Genomic DNA, 11,238 nt, shown 5'->3' with positions numbered 1-11,238 from the left:
TTAACGGATGAGGCCTCGGCGCTACACGAAGGTCACAGAGTGACTCGTGTCATGCTGCAGCGCCTTGGATCAATCTTTTATTAAGCATCTCCATGGTGCTTTTGGCTGCCGACTGCTCGCTGAGCACGTGCTCACACAGCTGGCAACTGCTCCTCTTTTAGCCTGGCCCAGAGCAGAGCAAGGGAAAGGGCTGGAGAGAAAAAGGTTGGAAATCTCCCATGCCCCCCACTTAGAGCAACTCCATGTTCAAAAATAAATCAAAGAGCAAACAAGCTTTGTCCCTGGGATAAAAGCCATGACTTTGCTGCGGGGCTGTGCTGGTCACAAGGCCCATCCCAGGGCATGGATACCCTTGGTTGAGCCCATCAGCCGCTGCTTTAACTCAGCACTGAGCCCCCGCTGCCTTACAACAGCCTCCTAAAACAACTGCACATGCTTTTATCCCAAGCATCTTCCGACTCGAACGCATCTGATTCATCTCCCTGCCATAAATGACCCCTTTATGATAGAGAGCGAGCTGTCGAAGCACAGCAGAATTGTTTTCTCCCTGCTATCATGATCAAGTTGCTTGGTATAAAATGCAGCTTAAAAGTGAATCCATAACATTCCTGGCAAGGCAAGAAAACTGCTATTACTGGGAGTAAAACGTAGATAGTAACTCTGGGTTTTTTTTCTCCACTGAAACTGTAATTAATGTGGATCCTGTGTACTAAGTGCAGGGAGAAATACAGTCTTCACAGCAGTTAAAATGCATCTCATTAACATTGAAACCACTGTATCGTCAAAATGCATTATGTTCAGCGAGGAAAAATTGTGTAATTGAATTCCCACCAAAGCACAGTTCATCTGCAGCAAATGGCATTGTGCTCGTCATGGAGCTCATCCTGGCTGCGGCTGGAAATGAGGATTAATTAGGAAACCTGTTCATTATAAACATAGATGTGCTGTGGTCAGACTGGGGGCTGCATGCCCAAACCCCAGCAAGGCAGAGAGGGACCCAGGGACATCTTTTATCTGGGGAGAGCCGGAGGGGCTGTGGGGGGGCTGGCTTGGCCACACCTGTAGGAGTTCATCCTGTGAGCCAGCTGCATTAGTCAATTTTTTTTTGTCAGTGCAGTAAATGCTGGCAAAAAAACACCAACAATTCACATGAAGGTGCCCTTTACCTGCATAAATCCTTCAGTAATAATTAATAAATGATTTACAAAATTGCTCTTTCATTATTCTAGGCTGTATCGCTACAAGTGGCAGTGATTGTATAAATCATGTCGCGTGCAGCATCTAACAAGTGTGCCGCCAGAGGTACAAATGCACAAGGTAATAAATTCTCCAAAGCTGAACATGCCAGGCTCTTCACCTCACTAAGAATAACTCATTGATCTGCAGCATTTTAATGGGCAAATTATTATTAATTTAAATAAATAGATTAAAATCTTCCAAAGACAGTGCACCGCAGGGGAGACACTGGGAGCAGATGGGAGAGTAGCAGAGGGAGGACCAGTGACGTGTTGGAGCCGGAGCACCTCTGCTTTCACCCCACAGGCCTTCAGCCTGCTCAGAAGAGCACAGAGCTGATCTAATCCTCTGCCTTGCCACAGCATCTTCAGTGAGCCCTGGCACTGAGAAAACCAGCCAGCAAACTACAACCCCCCCCCCCTCTGGCCATTGCTTTGGGCCATCCGTGCAGCTTTGGAGCTGCTGGGATCAAACCATTGCCTTCACCTTTTGCAAAGCCAGGAGCTGCTGTGGAGCCATGTTAAGCAGCCACTTGGGTGACTTTTGCTGGCTGGAGGTGCAAGGGGTGCTGAGCTCTGGTTCCCCAAACCCACAGGCACAGTCCCCTCCAACATGGCCGAGCACAAGCCATTACTTCTGTTCTTCAAAGCTCATTATTCAGCTCTAACGAGAAAATAGATTTAATTAAGGAAATTAAATATTTATTTGCATTTGAATTTTAAGTAGGCCTTAATGGGAAACCACTGCAGGGAGCCCTCCAGCAGCAGCCATGGGGCTGAGCAAGGAAGAGGAGAAGGACGAGGAGGAGGAAGAGGAGGAGGAGGAGGAAGAAGTAGGCACAGCTGCCTGCCTGACCATGGCAGACGGGGACACAGCCACCCCTGTGACAGTGGCACCGACCTGGGTAGGCCCTGTCAGTGGCCTCACCCCTGCTGGTCTTGACTTCAGTTAGACGTGGAGCGTGCTGAATGCCCCGAGGCTGCCCACCGCTCCCAGACCAACCTGGCCAGAGGAGGAGAGGCACTTCCCAAGGCGAGGAAAAGGTCCCCAGGGTGCTGGTCGCCAGCGCAGCACTGACATTTGTGGATGCTCCTGCATCTCTTGTGATGCTCTGCCAGCTGCTGTCTGAAGGCAGTTTGCTCATTAAGCCCTTACCACTCCCATGACCTCACATTCCAGCTGCTGTCAGGATTTCCCAGCACACCAGTGCCAAGCAGCACCCCCAGCCCCAGCTAGGGAAGCCTCCTGCTAATTGGAAGTGGGAAAAACAACCAGAAACAGGTGTTGGAACAACGCTACCCTGCTGCTGAGGTGCCACCAACGACCAGGCAGCTCAGCTGAACAACAAGGACAAGGCGAGGTGGCTTTGGAGCAAAAAGAGAACGCTTCTCATCTCATCTCCTTGAGGCAGAGGCAGCCTGGAAGGCAGCGCAATGCAAGGCGATGGTTTAATGTGTCTGGATAATGGTCTTGCTAAAAACACCCGCTAATTAGTTAAGTGGTACCCAGTGTTATTAATTCGGCAGCTCTGCCATCAGCAATTTATTTGTAATAATAGTATTCCCTCTGTAGCAGCATTAATCAAAATGGATTTATTAAGAAATTAAGAGGGAAGGGACATTACCTCCCTCGAGAGCACTGTTTGGCACTGGCTTTCCTCACAGCGCAGATTTCTGTTGTTTCATTTCTTTGTGTTACATCCAACATTTCCTCCCGACATTCACACCAAGCGGAAGGGCACCACCGAGTCCTGTTCTCCAAAAAAAACCCTTTCTCCCCCAGACAGAGCTCCAACTGCACCGCAGGTGCCTGAGTAGGGAAGGTGCGAGGCGCGCAGCCTGCCTTTCCCTTTCTCCTCATGTTTGCCACGTTTTGGTTCCAATTCGTTAAGTATGAGTTGCAGCCTGAGTAATTACATTTGTCTTAATTAGCGTGTACTGCCACACAGCGCCGCACTGAAGAGGCTTTTCTTCCGTGACTGGCACCTCGCCGTGGATGCAGCCCCGCACCTCCTGCGCGTGGCCCCCCGCTGCTGCCAGCCGGCTGATTAAACAGGTAAATGCCTCCTGCACCTGTGCCCAGAACGAGGTTATGAAGTTAGGGCCAAGCAAGGATGTCGTTTTTACTATTTTAACCTGTTTTTTTGGAGCCATAGCAGAAGCTGTTCTGCTCCACCCGGATGTGACAGGAGAGAGACTTGGAGAGGATGCAGGTGGGTGGATGAGAGTCCTGAAAGCTTTCGGGGTGATGGTTTCAAATGAGACCATGAAGTCCTGGTTTGCAGCTGCTGATGAAGACGGAGCTGCAGGGCAAAGGATTTTCAAGAAACTCTCCCCATGCCGAGAAGCCACCATGGGCTGTGGAGGGACTGGAGAGGGTGCGAGGGGGTGTGGGGATGTAATCAATGGAGCAGAGATCAGGAGGATCACTGGTGATGCCCAACATCTTACCAAGCAGCACAATGGGACTTTAAAAAGAATAAATTATATTATTATGGTTAAATTATACTATAGATGCTCTCTTGAGAGCCCACCTGAAGCACAGGAAGGGGTGGGCCTGTCAGAGCGGGGCCAGAGGAGGCTGTGAGGGTGCTCTGAGGGCTGGGGCTTAAACTAAAAGAAGGCAAGTTTGGATTAGATGGAAGGAGGAAATTCTTTATTCCCAGGGCGGTGAGGCCCTGCCCAGGGTGCCCCAGGAGCTGGGGGTGCCCCATCCCTGGGGGTGCCCAAGGCCAGGCTGGGAGGGGCTGGGGGCAGCCTGGGCTGGGGGCAGGGGGTGGCCCTGGGTGGGCTTTGAGGTCCCTTCCCACCCAAACCGTTCTGTGACCTGTGCCATGACGAGTGTTTCACTCCCTGGGCTGTAGATAAGTGGTGTGAGGAAGGATCCATCCCATCAGGGGCAGAACAGAGCGGGGGGAGTCACTCTCCATGGGCCTGATCTGAGTCATGCCATGAAACTGAATGCCATGTCCAGGCCAAACCACAGCTGCCAACCATCCCCAGCTCCCATGGGTCTCCACCACTTATATCTGGGGCTGGGGCTGTGCTGACACCGCGTGGAAGAGCATTATTCCTCCAGTAAGGCTGGGGGTAGGCAGCGATCGGGCATTCAGAGCGTGGACAGGGTGCAGGGAAGGCAGCAACGTGGTTCACACTGAGCTTGCTTTCAGTCTCAGAGCTGCTTATTGAGTTTCAGACTTCCCAGGCAACCAGCTTTGGGGCTGAGCACGGGACTGCTGCTGTTAAAAATGAGCTGCCAGGCACTGCCAACAAGTCAGTGACTTTATGAAGTCGTTAGCCAGTCGATTGAGATCAGCTTTCTCTTCCCCTGCCACCCTGCTGCCATCCATCCTGTCCATCCATCACTCCCAGCTCAGCACATCCATCTCGGTGCCCCCGTGCCGGTCCCTCGGGTGCGCTGCAGCAGCATTCAGGTTGGGTGAAGACGCTGCGGAGGCTGTGGATGAGAAATCCTGCTGCCTCACTGCATAAAAAGCACACTTTTTGATGGAGATGGGTGATTTAACCCCCGTGTTGCTGACAAATGGAAAGCACGACTGGAGGCAGGCGTGGTTGGGGCTTGAGCGCTGCTGTCCCCTGGCTCCCCGCAGCCCAGCACTGCCGGGGACACCAGGCAGGGTGCGAGGGGCTGGTTGGAGAGATAACACCAGCAAAGCTCCAGCTCTGCGCCGCTCAGTCCCACGGAGCTGTGCTGAGGCAGCTCTACCCACAGCACCTTCCCTGCGGTGGGACACACGGCGTGGCACTCGGTGGCCGTCCGGGAGCTGTGCTGTGGCACCCCGGGGTCACTGCTTTCCCAAGAGCAGAGCTGGGCCGGGTCTTTCCCACCCAAGTGCTGGGATTTTACCTCCAGGACTCAGGCCCCGGCCCAGCTCTACCCATTGGGTTGCAGGGCAGTGTCCCTAAAGGACACGGCCACTCATGGCACTCCCAGTACCTGAGGGACAAGAAGCAGGGTCTGAACACTGGCTGGTGATGAACTTTTGTTGACTGAGACACCAGCACAAGCACCATGTGCCCATCCCCACCTTGTGCATGAGCAGAGACAAGTGAATACCTTCCCCTTGTCTTGCCCCAACCCCTGGTCCAAACCTCCAGACATCAGCCTGGAGCTCTCCGTGCCCACACACCACAGCCACCACACCACCCAGGGTGTTCCTCTGGGGGACACCGGGGTTGTCCAGGGGTCTGCAAGCTGCCGCTCATCCCCTCTGTGTTTAACTCGGTGTTTTTCTCTCTTGGCTGCCACACAGGGCAGGGAGATGGCACCAAGCACGCTGCAGACAAAATGAAGTTCTCTGCAATGGCACCAGCAGGATTATGAGAGCTTTGTCAATATTTGCCCAGGATGGAGGTGAAACTGAACCGAGTGAGGCTAAGAAACAATGTCAGATATTGGATTGTAAAGTGCAGTTGATAGCCCACAGTGGCAGCTATTGAGGTATTACCAGCTGCTAAGCTGAAAAGCCTTTTTTTTTTTTTTTTTTTTTTTTTTTTTCCCTTTTCCTCCCTTCCTTTGTATTTTAACTTCAGGTAAATTGATTGCGAATTACACATTGTACAGCCACAGAGCTGGCTGGTACAGAAAACTGGCAACCTATAATAGGCTCAGCAGGGCGAGCTAATCCGCACGCTGGTTTCATGCTAATGAAGGGAAAAGCAGCAGCCAGGGCTGCTGGGGCTCGACCCTGCCCGCTCTGCCCTCCCAGCCCAACGGGAAGAAGGCAGAGGAGCCACAGAAGCAGCACGTGAGAGTCCCAGGCCTGAATTTAAACATTGCCATCCTAAAATTGAGCTTGGGTGGTGGAAAACTTGCTTAAAGCTCTGCCACGGTTGTTCTGCACAGCCTGAAACCACGACCTCAGCGGTGCTCGTTGTCTGTGCTCGTGGGATAGGGCTCACCGTGGCGCTCCATCAGGGCTGGGTGGCTGTGGCATGACACAGACGAAATTTCCATTCAGATATCCGCAAAAAAATAAAACAAAAGTGGTGCATCCTTCCACTGGGCTGCCCAGGGGCGGCAGACTCCCCACGACGTCCCGCAGCAGACGTGCTGCTCACACCCACGAGTTGGGGGGCACCTTTGGGTCCCCCTTCCCCTCCCCGCCTGGGTGGTGCTGCCATGGGACCCACCCAAAAGTGCAGGGTCTGACCCTCTGCTGAGTCCTGGCCCAGTAATACGAGCCCAAGGGGCTGCTGAGCCCCACACGCCTTCCCCGAGCTGAACTGCGACCTGGCTGGATCCTGGCATCAGCATCTGTCCATCCATCCATCCATCCGTCCGTCTGTCCGTCCGTCCATCCCCAACCCCTCACCCTGCCCACGAGGGGGGCAGGATCCAGCCCCGCACCCCCGCAGGCTGTCCCTGCCGACCTGGGACCCCTCCGCTCCCCGTGCCAGGAGAACCCCGGGGGACCTCAGAGAACTCGAGGCCATCGCCACACCGGGTTCCCAGCCGCCAGCTGGGTGCCACGCACCGTTTCTGTGCAAAATTGTGACAATTATCCCAAACATTTTTGTAAACAATTAGCGAAAAAATTAATGCGGAAGTCAGATTTAATTATCGTACCAAACCCAGCGTTCGTTAAAAGGCAGTGACAGATGGCTCTGCCACCCCGTCCCCCCCTCAGACACCTCCTGGGGCTGCAGGACACGTGTCCCAGTGTCCCATCGCAGGGCTTTAGCACCTGCTCTGTGCCTGCAGGCAGCAGACAAAGGGTGAAAAAATCCCACCAGGGTGACACGGGACACCCGCCGAGCTCCGGTGTCCTGCACGGTGTCACCCAGGCTCGTTAGGGTTGGGCACAGTGCTCCAAGAAATGGCCCACGCCACAGCCACGGCCCCGCAAGCAGCAGTAACGTGTCCGTAAGAAGCCATGTGGCAAATTTCCACTTTGTAATCTTCCCGCAGAGGGGAAGGGGAGGAAGGACCAAGCTTCCTGGACAAGGCAGCGCCGTGGGCACGGGAGGAGCACGGCCAGCCGGGGGCCAGCACGGAGCCACGGGCAGCCCACGGGTGGTGGCTGCGGTCCCCAAGAGGGGGCTCCTGTGCTGGTTTCCCCAGCGATGAGGCAGAAACAATTCGCTGGCATCGGCCACATCAATCGTGCTGACAAGCCTGATCCCACCCACCATCAGCCACCCACTGAGGCTCTCCAGAACAGCAAGAAAGAGGGCTCAGGGCAGGACCCCGGCAAAATCCAGGGCCAGAAAGCCTCTTAATCCATAACTGGTGCTGGAGGTGGTGTGTACTTAATGAGGAAGAAAATGCGTATTTCATTTACGGTGACCCAGGCCTCCTCGTTCAGATCTTTTCGGAAGAACGAGGCAAATGTCACCTCTGGAAGCAAAACAAACACGGTCCTGGGAAGTGCAGGGCAGGAACATGGCCGGGGTGCCCTGGGTCTGGGTGCAGGACTGTGCTTGCAGCGAGGGGAGCAGCTTTATCGGGGCGAGGGGATGCAGGCAGTAAGTGTAGAGAGACAATCCTCTGGTGGGACACTTCTTGGGAGTGCCCAAGGGCTGGATGAGAGCCTCTCTGGGGCTGCTGATCCTTGCATATTGCCACGGTCACGGTGCCCAGCGCTGGTTTTGCACCTACTGTGCTGGGAGGAGATGGAAACCCATCACGGCACTGCCCGCTGCTGGCCGTCCCCAGGAGCCCCCCGTGGCCACGCTGCATCCCCCCAGAACACCCCAGGGGACACAGGGCCCCACCGCCACCACTTCCCCACACGGCTGCATCTGAGGAGGTGCAAAACTGGGCTCCACAACACCCAGTGTGCCCCAGGAAAACGCTCCTGGAGAGGCAGGTGACACCTCCACGCTCACTGGCTGCTCTGCCAGGTGCCTCCAGTGTCCCCAAGCCACCCCCAGGCAGCGGTGCTGTCCCCACCACCCACCAGGACGTGGGAGCCACGATGCCCAAGCTCCCCTCATGCAGCCCCAGTGGTTTCCCAGGCCTGATGTCAGCCTTGGAGGGAGATGAAAACAAAAAGCAAAGGAAGAAAAAATGGTGGTTTGTTTTGTTTGTTTGTTTGTGAAGAGTTGGCAGCCAGCAAGACCCTCCTTGCACTCGCTGTGCTTAAAACCCCGCTCCCTAACTCAGAGGAATTTCACACAGCTCAGGAGAGGGGGAGAGGCCGGGAGGTGCTCCTGGACCCGTCCCCGCAGCCCCAGGGTGCCCTCAGCTCCCAGCGCTGTGCAGGGAGGTGCAGGTGGAGCTGCTGCACAGCTGCCTGGCCCGAGATGCAGCTTTGCCTCCAAGCGTTCAAGCCCGATATTGCACTGGGATGCAGCCAGAGCTGCTCCTCCTGCGTAACCGTGCTGCTGAGCTGTTTCCGTGGGCGCTGCAGGAGGCTGAGCAGGGTGCGGGATGTGTGTGCACCCCTGGGTGCGTGCAGGCTGCTCCTTTTCGAGAGCATCAACCTGCCTGAGAAGTTTCGTGGTGCTTTGTACCTGTTGGTGGCACCTGGACTCCTGAGAGAGGTGTATTTATATCTCCATCTAGGCATCTCTCTTGCTTCCCATAGCCTTATTAAATCACAAGTCCGTAAACTTCTGGAGCACGCTTCTAAATTAGAACAGAACGCCCCGAGGTGGAAGGGAGCCCATGGAGCACAGAGCCCAACTGCTGGCTCTGCACAGCACCACCCCAAAATCAGACCCACGGGACAGCTGATGAACGATGCTCGTGGCCACAGCTCAGGGACAAGGCGTGGAAAGACCCCAGCACACAGATGAGACAAGGGGAAACCTCCGGTGAGGTCCCGAAACGTGGCCTCAAAGCCCTGCTCACTGCCAGCTCCAGGCTGGGACAGAGCCAAAAAGCCCAAAGGGGGGGGGGGTTAGGCTGCTGGGAGCCACGGGGAGGCATCGCTCTGAGTTAATGGCCCTTTGTGTTTGAAAATTAAATCAGGAGAGCTCCTTTATATGCCACAGGGCTGAGAGTAAGCTGAACGCAAGCAGGATTTAGAGCAAGGAGAGCTTTCCAGATGAACAGAGTGCAATTCTGTCATAAGAACCAAAATAATGATAAAAATAACTAGCAGGGGAGAAAGGGAGCCGTGAGCACAGCATACAAATGTCAAACTCCAGCTCCTCTGAGCAGAGCCATAATAAAAGGGTTTAACCTATTACATCGATTAGCAGAATTACACCTCTTCACTGAGAACAAACCCAATCCCACAGACGGGCTAATTTCATGAACATGCTGCCTTCGGAGCCTTCAAACAGGCTGATGGCTTTTAATGTGAGGGCTGAGACTTAAATACACGCCTGCGAGGGGAGCAGGGGGAGTCGCAGGCGGTGATGGCAGCTCTGGGGATGGAGGGACGTGGCCATGGCACTGCCCCTGTCCCCAGCACCCCAGGGAGTCACGGGGAGCGATGCGGGCCCGGCTGGGACAGCCCCTCAGCACCTGCCTTCCTTGTGGTTCTCCAACCTGGAAAAGCCCCCGAGGGCCCAGACGCCCCCCCCGCTTCGCTGCTGTGGGCAGACACCAGCAGGAGGCACCCAGGGAAAGGAAAACGCCCAGAAAAACATCCTGGTGGGCAGCAAGCACACCCTGCTCCCTGCTGCCCCCCCTTTTCCCTACCTGCTCAACTCCAGCCTCTTCTCCCTCGGTGGCTGCCAGCTGACCGGGCAGACAGGGGGCTGAATGCTTTTTCTGGAGAAGCAGCGCCTTCCCCTCCCAAGTCCTCAGTGCTCCAAGCACCAAGGAGTAAATTGTGTTTTGCAGTGAGCACGTTGCCCCCCCACTGCCCCCCCAGGACACACGGTGGGGCTCCTGCTGGGCCTGGAGCTGTGCAGCGGGGCCACCGCTCCTCCTGGGGCTCTTCATTGCCCTCAGCAGGAAAGCTCCATGAAGGGCTTCCCAAGAGCTCCTTACTAGCGTGAATTAACAGCTTATAACCCATCAATTAAGCAACTGGCAAGTTCTTTGCCCCAGCAGTGCCTGATGGAGCCCTCCTTCCCTCCTCCTGTTTAGCATTGCACTGGAAGTTATCACAGCTAAACGGCTGCACCTTACGGTATTCCCAGAAAGAGTGCCTGCTGGAGACAAGGCCAGGAAAGGCACAAAGAAAAGCCCTCTATACATCTAGAAAGGCAAAGATCCAATGATAATGAAGCCTAATTTTATTCCCAAAAAGCAGCGTTGGGCTGAGCAATGGATTCTCGTTGCTCCTGGGAGGGAACAGTGCCATCTGCTGTGCCGACACGAGCGCTCTCCGGCCCTGGGGCAGGACAAGTGCTGAGGTTTACAGGCAGCTGCTGGAAGCAGAGCCCTCGCAGCCACTCTCTGGTGCAGCTTCTGCAAGGGCTCTTTGTGCTGCTCACCCTGCTCTGAAGGGAGGCAGCAGATACTTGGTGTGCTCAACTCCTGAGCCTTGAAGCAGCCACGATGCAGCGATTTTTTCCCCAACTCCCCTAACCCAAACACACAGCATAAATGCAACACGCTTCCCTGCCACGCCTGGTGGAAGCACTGCATGTCCCTAGGGTCAAAGGATGACTGCAAAGCCCCGGTTTCTCTACCTGCATAGCAGAGGTAACAGCCACCCCGCTGCAGAAGATCGAGAGCACCATAAGGGCAAAGCTGTGAGGAGGTCCACCAGCCTGGACTACATTTGTGCCCTACTTTAAATACGACAGTATCCAAGACACAGGCAACAGTGACAAAGCTTGAAGGACTTTTCTGTTGGAAAAAAAAAAAAACAAACAGGGTTAACCAAAATCTGAAAATATCCAGATCCCAGTTTTCTGCTTGCCTCCTTTAACAATTAACAGCGTGGAAAAGAGGAAAATACCGATGCAGCTGCAAACTGAGGTGCCCAAGGAGGGCAAGTTAATTGAGCACAGTTTGCTGTCAGGAGACAGACTGCCTCTCCTGGGAAGGGAGAAACTCTGGGCACTGGGTGCAAAGCTGCAGAAAGCCTGCTCACCACCAAGAGCTGCTGCCTCCTGTGCTGCATCTCGGTGT

This window comes from Aythya ferina, assembly GCF_964211825.1.
Source record: "Aythya ferina genome assembly, chromosome: 16".
NCBI classification, from domain to species: Eukaryota; Metazoa; Chordata; class Aves; order Anseriformes; family Anatidae; genus Aythya; species Aythya ferina.
This window is presented reverse-complemented; position numbering follows the sequence as displayed.